The sequence below is a fragment of the Piliocolobus tephrosceles genome, chromosome 9 (assembly GCF_002776525.5).
Source record: "Piliocolobus tephrosceles isolate RC106 chromosome 9, ASM277652v3, whole genome shotgun sequence".
Classification (NCBI taxonomy): domain Eukaryota; kingdom Metazoa; phylum Chordata; class Mammalia; order Primates; family Cercopithecidae; genus Piliocolobus; species Piliocolobus tephrosceles.
The window spans coordinates 78,168,124-78,182,761 of NC_045442.1; the positions used below are offsets into that span (position 1 = coordinate 78,168,124).

A 14,638-nucleotide genomic window follows, 5' to 3' on the forward strand; every position below is an offset into this window, starting at 1 on the left:
GGGTCGTGTGTGTGTGTGTGTGTGTGTGTGTGTGTGTGTGTATCTATATATTCAGATCATATATATATATATATATATATTCAGATCGAATTGATTCCAGTGCTTTGAACTTAAAGCACAGGTTACACTGAGTCATTAGCTAGATATTTATTTTTATACTGTCCGTTGTTTCTGACTTTCTCATCAATTGATAATAATATTAAGTAACTATTTAATGGTTTTCAAACACAGTATCATGTAATTTCCTGAATCTTCACATTTAATCCTCGTAACAAACCTTCAAATTCAGTATTATTATCCCCATGCAGCAGGTGCAGAACTAAAGAACAAAGTTGAACAGTTTGACCAAGATCGTGCAGCTTGTAAGCAGTCAACTTGGCACTTGTGACTTGGCTGTCTGATACTAGAACAAGTGCCCTTATTAATCACTGTGATTCATTGATTCCTTCATTGAAGTAATATTTGGAGACTATATGCTAGGCAATGGAAAAGCAGTGATGAAACAACAACAGTCAAAATCCCTTCTCCAAAGACAATACACAAAACAGGTCAAGCATATCTGTTTGATGGTCATAAGTGCTACAGAGACAAAATTGGGAAAGGGTAAAGGGAGGTTACAGTTGGAATACCGGTAATAACCTCATTTTGCCAGGATAAGAAGGTTCCAGTTGAGGGAGCCATACAGATATCTACGGTGAGTATATATTGGGCCAAGGGAAAATCAAGTAGAAAATCCTTCGGATGAGACTGGGCCTGATGAAGGAAGGAAATGGGTGATTGTATGGAGTGAACCTGGGGTGGATGGTAGGAGATGGTGTTAGAGAGATAACAGGAGACCAGATTGTATAAAACTTTGCCAGCCACTGAAGGATTTGAGCTTTTATGTTGAGTGAGATCAGAAGCCATTGGAGAATCTTTTTTTTTTTTTTTTTTTCTTTTTTCTTTTTTGAGACGGACTCTCGCTGTGTCGCCCAGGCTGGGGTGCAGTGGCCGGATCTCAGCTCACTGCAAGCTCCGCCTCCCGGGTTCCCACCATTCTCCTGCCTCAGCCTCCCGAGTAGTTGGGACTACAGGCACCCGCCACCTCTTAGTAGAGACGGGGTTTCACCGGGTTAGCCAGGATGGTCTCGATCTCCTGATCTCGTGATCCGACTGTCTCAGCCTCCCAAAGTGCTGGGTTTATAGGCTTGAGCCACCGCGCCTGGCCGCCATTGGAGAATCTTATGAGAGGAATAACACTATCTCATTATCACAGTGGATAGTGTGTTGTCAACAGAGCAGTGAGAGGTAACAATGGAAACACAGAGACCAGACAGGAGGCTATTCCATGAAATGATGGCTTGAACGAAAGTGGTAAAGGTGTCAGGGTGGAAAGTAGTCAGATATTAATATAGTTTTTTAAATAGGTGAGATTTTGTTATGAAACGAATATGGAGTAAGGAAGAAAGAGAGGAGTCAAAGAGCAACTAGAAGGTGAAGAGACTCCAGGGAGAACAGTGTGGGAAGATGAGTAGGTTTATGTCAGATGTCTTTATGTCTATTCGATGTCTACTAGACATCCCAGTGGAGCTATCAAAAGGGTAATGGTGTACAGGCATTTGAAATTCAAGGGAGATGTGTGGATCAGAGATGTAAATATTCAAGTCATCGGAATATAGTTGTTATTGAAAGCCATTAAATCAGGATCAACAGGCAAGTAAGTTTAGATAGAGAAAAGAAAAAAAAGTGCTGCTTTCAAAGTTACTTTGGTAACAAAGATGTTACCAAATAGGATGATAGGAATTCTCTGTAGTGCTTTTGCAACTTTTCTGTGAGTCTAAAGTTAGTTGAACATCAAAAATTTTGAAAACATGTTCCCCCATGTGGATATACTCCCTTGGGTTGGATCTGGCCTCTTTAGAAGGAAATAAGATATTTGCTTATTTTGGTCTGAACCCCAGAATTTATTCAGGAAGCTTATACTTGAATTATCTTCTTGAACATCTCATCACTTCGTCAGCTCACAGTGAGTTTATGGTCAACTGAGTTCCAAGGCATATTCTAATAATCTCTTCTTAAACCAGGTCTCCCTCATTGTATCTTTCAAAAATGGATTTACTTTTTGACAACCCTGATGATAGATCACACATTATACATAATAAATATTCTTAATTGAGTTTAATACAAATACAACCTAGTGCTTTGGGCTCTGCTTCTAGTGTCATGGCATCTACCAGTTAATTAGCATGCCCTCTATGCTGTTATCTGAGGCTTCCAACATTCTGTCATGTTTTAGATCACTGGAGAAGGTCCAGGGCAGCATGGGTACTCACCCAGAGTCAGCATTTTCATTGGCCAAGATCTATCCATGAACTCTTTTTGCTTTCATCCAGCTGTGATTTTATCTACCACAATTATCCAGCAGCCCACGTTTATTCATGATATTATTAAATATATAATGAGGGTCTCTATTAAATTCTTTGATGAAATAAAAACACTATCTGACTATAACATTTCTTAGTCTACCAGCCCAGTAGGCATATCAAATTATGAAACTTGTCTTGTCTTGACTAATTTACAATGAATTTACACTTTACATTGCCTTCTAGTGATCAGTGTATTTTGTTATTATGGCATCACAAATCATCTATTTAACAGTCCTTTTCTAAAAAGCCAGTAATATGAGGTTGCTTATGAGAATTATGCAAATATAAGAATGTCTTAGGTTGAGCATGGTGGCTCATGGCTGTAATCCTACCGCTTTGGGAGGCCAAGGCAGGAGGATCGCTTGAGGCCAGGACTTTGAGACTAGCCTGGGCAATATAGCAAGACCCCTGTCACTGTAAAAAAAAAAAATAAATAAATAAAAACAGCTGGGCATGGTGGCACATGCCTGGAGTCCTAGCTACTCAGGAGGCTGGGGCAGGAGGATCTCTTGAGCCCAAAGTTTGAGGCCACAATAAGCTATGATCACATTACTACACTCTAGCTTGGGCAACAGAGTGGGACCCTGTCTTAAAAAAGAAAAAAAAATAATCCTTGTCTACCCTTTCTGTTTTCACTTATTATTATTTTTTTATGAGAAGAAAGCTGGTAGACCTAACATAGGGGCAAAGCTTCCAGAGAGGTGCATACTGTGCGGTTATTCTTTTTTTAGGAAGATGAGGGAATAGGCCTCAAAGGAATCAAATAGAAAATGTTACTGCCTTTGTTTCTGATTTTATAGGCAATAGCTGGTTTTGATGGTGTAGTTAAACTCCGCAGGAGGCAGTTTAAATGGCAAAATTAAATGTAGTTTGGTGAAGATGTTTATCAAGTATTTTCTTAAACAGTTTATAATTTGCACATTTCTTTTCTAAATGGCGCTTCTTCATTAGTGCAGACTAGCTACAGATGCTAGTGAATTATGACACATCTATTATTCATGGAGCTTACAAATTTAGGTGACATTCTGAAGGTCATCCTATGGTTTATAATCCCAAAAGATCTCGTTGAAGAAGCTCCATAATGTCACCAACTGTAACCACGGTCACCTGATTTTTGCCAGGTTGTGACCAGTGCTTTATTTGCAATGGATATGTATTTCAGAGATTTCACAGACTCCTGAGAGAAGGCATAGTGCTTGGACAAGCTGTAATGGCTATTCTGTATGGTTTTATGTGGCCATACCTAGTACAGGGTGTGCCCCATGGTTGATGACATAAGGTGCCTAGCTCATCTTCTCCCCCACACTGCACCTGGTCTTCCTGCATCCTGGCCTTAGTGTGTTGTTTACTGAAACACAAATCATTTCTTGATTTGCTCGTATTTACCAACATTTTGACAGAATTGATGACAGTTGGAGGAACTTGGGATAATAGTAATATAGGGATTGTAAGGCATTCAGGAAAATAAATAGCAACAGCAAATACGTCTATGCTCCAGGCAGTGGGCTAAATACTTTTCATGTATTATCTCATTTAATCCCCACAACAACCCTATGGAGGTGGGAACTGTTTTACAGATGAGAAAACTAAGGGCAGCAATGTCGAATTGTCCAACATCACTGAGTTGTTCAGTGATAAAACTGTGACGTGAGTCCTTGTCCTATGGTCCAGAGCCCCTGCTCCTGATCACTACACAGTGCCACCACATAGCTTTTCACTGATGGAAACCACGCCGAGCATGAATTCTAACTGTGTGTTCAGAGATGGTGTTCGATAACTTAAATGCTGTTAAGTGCAACTATGTGATACTGCTGATATCTGACTACTTTTACATAAAAAGATGGGGTGATTTGGGTTATGAAAAACAGAGAGACTGAGAAAATGACAACAATTGCAAGTAACTGAGAAGACCTGCTGAATCGATGCAACATGATACATTGGATTAACTCCTGGAACAGATAAAAGACATCAGTGAAAATACCGGTGACATCTGAATAAGGTCTATCGTTTAGCTCATAGTGTTGAACCAATGTAAATTTCCTGGTTTTGATAATCGCACTAGGTAAGATGTTAATTTTAGGGAAAGCAAGGTGAAGGGTATGTGAAAATACTCTGTAGTATATTTGCAACTTTTCTGTAAATCTAGAGTTTTATTTAGAAAGTCAAATCAACAGATAATTTCATGTGGTTTAACCTTAATTATATATTTACATAGATCTGAAATATTTATAAAAATCGCTTCTTATTTAATTATAGAAACATGCATGCTTTCTTTAATTATCATCCTGTAACCACCAGCCTTCTCCCTACTCCCCAGCTCTAGGCAACCACTAATCTACTTCGTTTGTCTGTCAGTTTTCCTGCTCTGGACATTTTACATGAATGGAATTCTGTAGTATGTGGTCTTTTGTGACTGACATCTTTGATTTAGCAAAATGTTTTCAAGGATCATCCATCTATCATCACTTTGTTCCTTTTTATGGACAAATAATATTCCATTGCATAGATATACCCCATTTTGTTCATCTACCTCTTAGTTAATGCGTATTTGAGTTGTTCACACCTTTTGTTATTATGAATAATGCTACTATAACATTAGTGTACCAATTTATTTGTGGGAAAATATTTTCATTTCTTTTAGATATATACTTAGTTTTAGCTCAATTATTTCTAACTCGATCCCTGAGGGAAGTCTCTTGGAGAGAAGGAATAAAAGAACCTGAACATGCTAAAAAATTCAAATTATTTTCAGAGATTACTTACCTCTGTGTCAGTTTATTAGCATCCTTTATAGATAAGCTGTGCCTGTAAGAAAAGAGAGGTTTTAAACACACACACACACACGCACACACATGCTTGGAGAACCTTGCAGTCAAAAGTGTCTCCTTCAAAGAAGACTTCTGGAGAAAAAAAGCATAACGCTTCTCAAGCTATTGCAGTTGCTTGGGAAGTTGGGCGATTCATCTTTAGAAATTTCTTCTGACTGGTATTTGGTCACACTGGAAAAACTGACCATTTCTAACAGCTTTTGGCCCTGCTTAAACAAGATTACTTCTGGCCATCTCTAAAAAGTAAATTTCCCCTGGAAACTTTTCTTTCATGATGCATTTGGATTATTGGCTGTGGTTAGGAGGGTAAGCTCCTCAAGGGCCAAGGCTGTTTCCTCCTTTCTAGCAGAGCATCTTTACACAACGCAAGTACTCACCATGTTTGCTAACCTGACATTAATTGAAATCACTGAAAGAGAGCACTTTTTTGGAGAACATGGCTGTCTTCTCAATTGCTCAGTTTTCTTTTGGAAAAAGGCAGGTTATGGAGCAATTCATTAATCATTTACTGTGCCAATGTCCCTTCCTGCTTTTAATAGCAAAAATGAGTCAAGACCTGATCTTCTGAGCATATCACTTGCTGCCTACATGAGGCAGTGGAGCCCCAGAGTACCCCTGTGGCCTGCTCCTCCTACATCTCTTCTGCATTTTGCTCCCTAGCCCTTGCTGACCTTCTGTAGAGGCTTATTTACCCAGCTGGTGGGCTGAGGTGAGGCGTTCTTCCTATTTACTGAGAGCTTCCCCACCTCTCCCTAGATACTGCATAAATGCGAGGAACTCTCCAAGAGGCCCCTTCAAGTAAAACCACAACTTTTCAATCATTTGACATTTTGGTCGTAGAGCAGAACCCAATCATGTAGTCAAATATAGACACCATGCCAGACTGAAACTTGTATCAAAAATCCCAAGAAATCCAGTAACTCTTGGTTTTACTTTGTACTATTTTTAAGGAGGCTGATCTACAGCAGCCTATTTTCTGAATTTTACTTGAGGAAAAATATGCCTTCATGCCATCATCCCAGCTCCTGTGAACACTGAGGCCTTTGTTTCCCTTACTTATATCAGGGTATCAGGGGCTTGGTTGTTAATTTGGTATAATGTGATAAACTGAGAGAGACATACACTCAGGCCTAAAAGATCTTCATATCCAGAAGGGAAAACTGAGGCCCTGGAAGGGAAAAATGAGCATTTACACTAGAGTGCAGAGTGGACATCAGGGGTCTGGTCCTGTTACAGAAGAGTTCTTTTTCTGACATTTCTTGATGTTCTCTCTAGCCTAGTGGACTAGAACTAAGTACTGGGTGACTACCTGGTAAATGCCTCTGGTGGACAGATGGCACAGAAGTACTTAGGGGGTGTTCTGCCTCATACAGAGCATCCCACTCTCCTAGATGGATGGAGACTCACATGATCCTGGTCCCTGCAGAGAAAATCTGTGCATTTGCCACAACTTTGACTCCTAAGAAGCTCCAATTTTTTGACTGAAGTCAATGGGGGTATTTTGTCAGCAGGCACCTTTAACCAGGCTACACTTACGAATTCTTGTAAATCAAATTTCATACAAGTAGATGCTTTTATCACTCATCATATTTTAACCTGAACAAATTGGATTCTTTACATCCAGAAATGAAACAATAATGACTACATTATTAAAAAAAAAAATTTAGTGGTTAGATCCAGGTGGATTTGATGGCCTGATTTTGTCCCTTACACTTTGATATATAGTATCCCTTTATTTATTTACCACAAGAGAAAACCCTTAAAAGGAGGGAAGGAGGGTATCTTTAATAGTCAAGCTTAAAATTAAAGGCGACTGAAATATTAATTCTTAAACAGCCCTCTGGTTTCCTGAGTAGCCAACAAAACACTATTTAATTCTTTTTTTAGACTTTACAGGAATAGGAAATGCTATGTATCAACACTTAATTTAGAAACTATGAATGCTTTCAGATATGCCATCTTAAATGTTTTTACTTAGGGTGAGGGTTATTTCAGTGACACTTTGTTTTTGGGCATAATTAGAGGATGAGGATCTCATATAAGTGCATTTTAAAATAACCAAAGCTTGCTCATTTAAGAGCCTATATTTTTTATTTCGGATGTTTCTGAAGTAAATCTTTTAAAAATGTAATTGTCCAGTCATTTCCTTTTGTAAACAAAAGTGTTTAATAGACATACAACTCTTCTTAACGGTCCCTGGCAGGATGCCCAAGTGAATCTTCGTGTCTGGGAAACTTAGATTTGAAGAGAACTCCAGTTCACCCAGTCCATCTCCCTCACCTTCCTGCCCAATTTATAGAACAAAGATTTGAGGAGCTACTTCCAACCAGATGCTCTGAGATTTCTTCAATACTCTTCTCCTTCCAGAAATCCATGACCTGGAGCTTTGCTTTCATTATAGAAGCGCTCAGTTGCTCAGACCTTGCCTCTCAACCAGCTGCAGCCCACTGTCTTTCTAGGGTTCACCTCAAGGAACTGCTGCCTGGCCCCCGATCCAGACCCACAATGCACCCCTACAGGTCTTGCAGACCCACTCCTCTGTCCGGGATTCCTTTCCATCTGGTCCACCCTAGATGGCCGACAGCCACCTTGCTTTATCTTTCATAGGTCATATTTAAGGATAATTTCCTCTGGGGAACTTTCCAACTCCCCCGGGGAGAAATAGTTCCTCCCTACATTACATCCTTGATATTCTCTATGAGTTCGCCTCTCTTAGCTCTTGGCTACGTTTGTACCATACCTTGAGTGTCCATCTGTCTTTGCTCACTCACCCAGGGAGCTGAAGGATTCAATCTAACTCATCTTTGCTATTCCCAATCTGATAACTAGCAGCTCTCTATGGGGATAAATCAATTGTGGGACAAAGAAGATACTCTAAATCCACATCACTCACTCACTTCCAATCCCTCTCAGATGGGCTTCTTTTAATTTAATTCTTGTCAAGTTCTTTTAATATATTTTTTGTCAAATACTTGATATCTTGAATGATGAGGAGAGATTTGGAGAGTCTCTGTATATGTGTCTCTGTGTGTAGGAAGACAAGTCACATATTGTCACCCTGAGACATAGTATTCTTCTGCTAGTCAAGGAGAAGGAGCTTCCTGCCCATCAGAGACTCCACCCTTTTTACCTGGCAGGGTGTGCTGTGAGGCATTGCCCAGAGTGTCTTGTGCAACTTGGGGGAAATGTTGGAATCACAGCCTACAGCTAGCAGGAACTACGGAAACTTACAAAGTTTTGTAACCCATGCCTAATATTAATACACTCCCTCTCCTAGATCACCTCAAAGTAGTGCATTTTAGCTCTTGTGTCTGCATGTCTGCACCATGCATATGTGTTGCCATTTGTTTTCATTGCCACTGTGAAGCCACACCGCCTGTGCTTACATTTCACCTTCATTACTTGATCATTTGACCTCTCAGTTCTTCCGTTTCCTCATTGACAAAAATGGTGTTGTAAAGGCTAAATTGATTAGTGTATAGGAAATGTTGGGAAGAGGGCCGGTAGCACCAACACAGCCAGAAGCATGCTCGCTATTATTACTGTTAAGATGACTGTCCAACTTGGATCCCTCACTTCCTGACGCACTCTTATTGTCTTGGGATTGCTTTGTCTACCTTCTGGTAGCTGGTAGAATCAGACTGGCCCAATTGATTATAATAAGTAAGGCCAGAGTGATTAGGCTTTTAAAGGCCTTAAGTAAGGACTTGAAAAAAAAAAAAAAACCCTAAAAAATCTATATGTGCTCTGGAGCACATATATTTTTAGGCTGTGGGTTAGCATCCAGGGGCCCTCTTTTTTCCTTTCTGATTCATGCCTCTGTTAAGAATAGTTGAAGTTGCCAGAAAAGTGATTTTTGTGTAAGTAAGAGAGGTGAGATCGTGTTAAATTAGGAATCAGAGTCAAGAAAAGATGAAAAGCTTTATTTAGAATGAGGTTTGGGCTGAAAATGACTGTAGATGTTTTTCTTTTTTAATAGTGTGAGAAATACAGCCACAGGTTTGAAATGAAACTATTTAAACATTTATTTTAGCCTAGTTGAAAAAAGAAGAGAGCCAGTCTCTTCCTAGACCTGAACAATTTATCTTTAGGATGTATAAAGAAAGTGAGAGACTGCGTGACCTTGTTTTCTCTGAAATTTTTGCTTTCTTGCTTTCTGTCTCTTTTTTGCTTTTTTTGAGGGGGGATCATGTGTATTGTTAATGCTGAAAATAGTAAATGAGTTTTTTCTTTGCAGTACATGTGGAAAGTTAAAAAAAAAAAAAAAAAAAAAAAAAAAAACAGGCACCATAGCCTATGCAAATGTGTTACAGAGTACACATAGACGAGTGACTCCTGATGAGCCTTTTCTCCATAGTTCTGGAATCCCATAGACTGATCTTATCTAGATCCAGAGTTGCCTATAGACAGGCTGGCCTGTCTGCAGAACATTTACAGACACAGTCTGGCCTCTAGGCAAAGTTCTCAACTGACTGTCCTGCTTAAAGTCAAGTTGTGACTTTCTTTTTAATTTTTATTTTATTATAAATTGACAACTTATATTTTCATATATTTATGGGGTACAAAGCAATGTTTGATTTATGAATGCAATGTGCAATACTTAAATAAGTATAATGAATATATCAATACATCAAACACTTATTTTTTGTGATGAGAACATTTAAAATTATGAAAAGATGAAATATTGAATTATGAAATTATGAAATATACAATACTGTATTCTTAACTGTATTTACCATGCTGTGCAATAGACCTCAAAACCACTTTAACAACGATAACAGTGTATTTCTCCTGTTTAACTAAGGTTGAGTTTGGTTCTTGAAATTTATCTCTCTCTCTCTTTCTCTCTCTCTCTTTCTCTATTGACTTATCTACCTTCCTGAATATTTTTACTGATTTCACAAAAAAGTTATAAAAATGATTGAAGGTTTTATCTGCCTTGCTCATTTAATCTTCACAATAGCCATGTTAGATACACATCATTACCCTTATTCTAAAGATAAATAAATGGAGTCATGAAGAATATAAATAAGTTACCCAACTTTATAGCCAGGAAGTGTTAAAGTGAGACCTATAGTAGGGTCTTCCTAACCCTGGGGATCTTGTGTTCTTGGCTACTCACTACCTAGAGACCCTAAATAAATTAAGTTATAAACTTATGATATTTTTGCCAAATGATACATAGCTGCCAAAAAAGAACCACTTGAATATGGACAAATATATTCATGTAAATATACAGGGAGGCTTCTTTATCCATTGACTTGTTATCAACTTGACTATCTTATTGACAAATTGGCACCATGTTGAGAAAGAGTGAAAATAAAGTTTTATGTGTTACAGTATTTCCAACATTTGGAATGACGTTTCTGAAAACATGAGCACCTCTTGTCCTCCTTTCTGCTGTCCTTGAATAGAAATGATGTGGCTGGAAATTCAGGGTAATGGAGAAAGAACCCTGTGGTATTTGTCACGACCTCTGCTTCTGTGGTTCCTACCCTGAAATACAAGGATAGTGTTTTAAGGGAATATGACACAGTTACTTCCTAAAATACATGAAGAATTTTAATGTAAACGAAAGTATTATTTTAAAGAAAGATGGATTATGATGGTCTGTTGGATAAATTCAGGAAAAGAACTCTTTGCCTAAAATTACCCAGCCTGTTCAAGATGCAGTGATATATATGGAACAGCTCCTCCACAGAAAGTCCGAGCCGTTTCTTCTCCCAGAAAGTGACCCAGTAAAAATGCTAAATATACACCCAGGTCCTCTCTAACTGTATAGGCAATGATGGAAAGAGATGACTCAGCCTCGTAACGACAGGAGACCCGTGGAAATGGTTTCTTTTACTGGAGTTGGTCTAAATTTCTGTTTCGTTAAAAGTTTTAGGCTATTTAAAATCAATAGTAATATTTAACCTATATTTTACAAAAAAGAAATAATTTTTTTTAAAGAAGTTCAGAGATATCTGACTAATGAGCTTATTAACCCAGGGTTTATCATAGAATGCTGAAATTATACACAGTATAAGATGCGTGATACCTCCTTGGCTTTAGTTTTCTTGTTCATATTTATTCAGGGAATCACATAAGTCAAGTTAGATATTAAATTTGCCTTTATACAAAGGCATGCCCTACATGAAGTGCTTTCTGCAGAGTAGATGGTAATGAGGGGTCAATTCCTGTTTTCTTCCCAATATTCACTGCTTTCCTTGTTAGGATTGCATGTCCTCTGGTGCTACTAGAGAACTGCACATTGTATTGTGTGAACTTTAGATGACATATGACATATTGGAGTTTTGGGAGATATTGGGGCTCTGTTATGACTTTTTGGTTTCACTTTATTTTGTTGTGTTTTTGAGACAAGGCCTAGCTCTGTTGCCCAGGCTGTAGTGCAGTGATGAAATCACAGCTCACTACAGCCTCAACCTTCTGGGCTCAAGCGGTCCTCCTACCTCAGCCTCTGGAGTAGCCGGGACTACAGGTACATACCACCATGACTGGCTATTTCTTAATTTTTTTATAGAGATGGTATCTCACTGTGTTACACAGATTAGTTTCAAACCCCTGGGCTCAAACAGTCTTCCTGTCTTGGCCTCCCAAAGTGCTAGGATTACAGGCATGAGCCACCATGGCTGTCCCATGCTTACTTTATGTGACCATTTTATAACAATCCCCCCACCCCAAGCAGGAATATATGTTTTTCTTCTCTGGATCTTCTGCAAGACCTTTATATATTAATCATTTAATAAATGTTTATTGAAAAGAATTGTATCAGAGAGGTAGAAGAGCATGGTAGATAAAATCTCAGACTTTAGAAACGAACTACCTGGACTTTCATTCTGGAACTTTCTGTTCCTAGCAGTATGACCTTGAGTAAGTCATTGAGCCTTCTGTGGTTCAGTCTCATCGGTAAAATGAGGCTAACAATAGCACTGACTCTTGAGTTGCTGTGAGGATAATATGAATTCACACAAGTATTTAGAATAGTGCCTCACATGCAGTAAGTACTCTATCCCTTTATGTTTAATAGTAACTGATGTTTTAATTATAAAACCTTGGTCCTCTGTGGTTCTTATACCAAACTTGGGTAGGGCACTGATCTTCTTCATAGCAGTCAGAAATCCCGTCATTTTAGCCAAGTTAGTTTTTTCCCCTTGGCATTTGGTTGGTTTGCTGCTGGCATAGTATTTGCTTTGCCTGCTTTTGTTTATGGCACAGATGCATGAGTTAGCGTGAGTCGGGCATGTTTGTTAGTGTGCTTTTGCTTCATAGTTTGTCTTCACAGATACTTGGTCAAACTTGGCCATTACACAGTCTGGTGATAGCTTTGTTTCCTTTATGTTATCATTTTCTCAGTAATGAGGGTTGAATTTCTTTGTCTCTCCTGCCTCGGGTCCTCAGGTGACATTGCACAAGGGCAGCTGCAGCCCATGCCTTGTCCAGCCAACGATATCAGTGTTATTTCTAGACATTGTCTGCCCTGAATACCTGTTAGCTTCCTGATGTTGGCATACTAGTCTGAATGAGATAAAAGGAAACATGATGGTCTCCAGTGTATAGGATTATTTGACTAAACAGGAACTTGCCATGTGTTATGTGTGTCATAATTCTCGTTTTCCATAAGTTCTTTCAACTCGCTTATTAATTTCCTGTGATACAAGCTAATATTTCTGGCTCTACAACCCAGCCTCTTTTTACTACGTGATGTCCACTGTCATTATAACACTTCTTAATCTCTCTTTCTCTTTCTTCCTCAATCCCCAAATCTGCTCTGTGTTACCTGCTCAGATTTCTCTATAAGAGAATAGATCCTAAGCCAAACATTACTTTGGCAGTGAAAAACACACACACACACACACGCACACACATAAGAACACCAAGTGAAAAGCTGGTAAAATGGATTCACATGGAGCTATCTTTAAATCTTGGCACCACAATTTTTACCTTGGGCAATTATGAACTTTGGTCTCCTATGTTATTTTAAGACAGAATAAGTAGCATACCCAGATTACCTGTTACCTTTAAACATGGCTCAGTAATTGAAAGGCATATTACTAGAAGTATTTGGAGATAATTATAATACTTGGAATATCAACAGATAAAACTACTACTTGATTCTTCCCCTGAACTTCAGACACTCATTTGACCTCCAAAATAGAATGCCTTGTCCTTGATACTCCTTTATTTATTTAATCCATTCAGTGTTCCTGCTGCAGGTGCCAAATGCCAGCCTTGAGTTTTGTGCTTTTAAGTAGAGGTATAGAAAACACAGAGGCTTATGGAGCCTGCCCTTTCTCCGTTTATGTTACTTTCACTGTGAGCACCTGCTTAATGTTTGGCAAACTAGGCAGAACTGTTCAGCATCTGGTGGATAACCCTGCTGAGGATGGACACTGGCATCCTCCTCCAATGTCTCCTTCAGTGTTCCTGGTGTTTGCCCTCAAACAACCTCCCTGTAAAGGTGGGAACAACTGAAACGAGAATTGAAGAGTTCCGTTCATTCAACATTCTGTTCTTTCTTCTGCTGCTGTCATTCGTTTTTCAGGCAAGTCTAAATCAACCAAATATAGAGTCTGGGATTCTAAAATAGTAGCTCTGAACATTGGCTGAGCAGTGGAATCATCTGGAAAGCCTTAAAAGGTATGGATGCCTGGTCCCACCCCAGAGTTCTGGAGCATCTGGATCTGTATAACCTGGAAGGCAACAATTGGCATTAGCTTCTTCCTTGTTTTGCTCCCCAAGGTTGCTTGCATTGACGGGGGAAACCAATTTCATTTGACATCTGATACTCAGGACTACCCCACTATTCTCACCCCTTCAATGAGATGCATACTAATTAGATGTCAAGAAAAGATCAGATCCTTCCTTCAGACCCTCAATAGCACTATTGCGATGTCATTTCAAGTATTTACCTACTTCATCACAGTGATCTGCTTTAGATAATAGATAACTTGTTTTATCTTTGAGATTATATTGGTAGCTTAACTTTCTTGGTTATATCACCTTGAAAGGTGTAGGTTGTTGGGAAACTCTGAATAGGATAGCGCTATGGAGAATTGGCTTTTTAACTGAAGAATCCTGTATTTGGAATCTGCCATCTTTGGCGGGTGACTTGAACTCTTCGGGACTCTACATCCACATCTGTAAAGTGGGATTAATAGGGCTGTTGTAATTATTAACTTACATTGGATCAGATATATTTTGTGAAAATGCACACCTAACCATTGCCTGGAATATATGAAGTTCTCCCAAAATATATACTTTTAACTCCAATGAGTAAGAATAAAAAATGTTTAATAAGTTTGGCAAAAGTAGGAACAGAAAACCAAATACTGCATGTTCTCAGTCATAAGTGAGAGTTAAACAATGAGAACACATAGACATAGAGAGGGGAACATCACATAC

At 38.8% G+C, this 14,638-nt stretch overlaps 1 protein-coding gene across 10 annotated transcripts in view; it reads left to right on the forward strand.

Moving 5' to 3' along the window:
• NRG3 (neuregulin 3) overlaps positions 1-14,638 on the forward strand; it is a 1,116,221-nt gene that overhangs the window by 227,655 nt on the left and 873,928 nt on the right. The gene's annotated exons all lie outside the window — the stretch shown is intronic.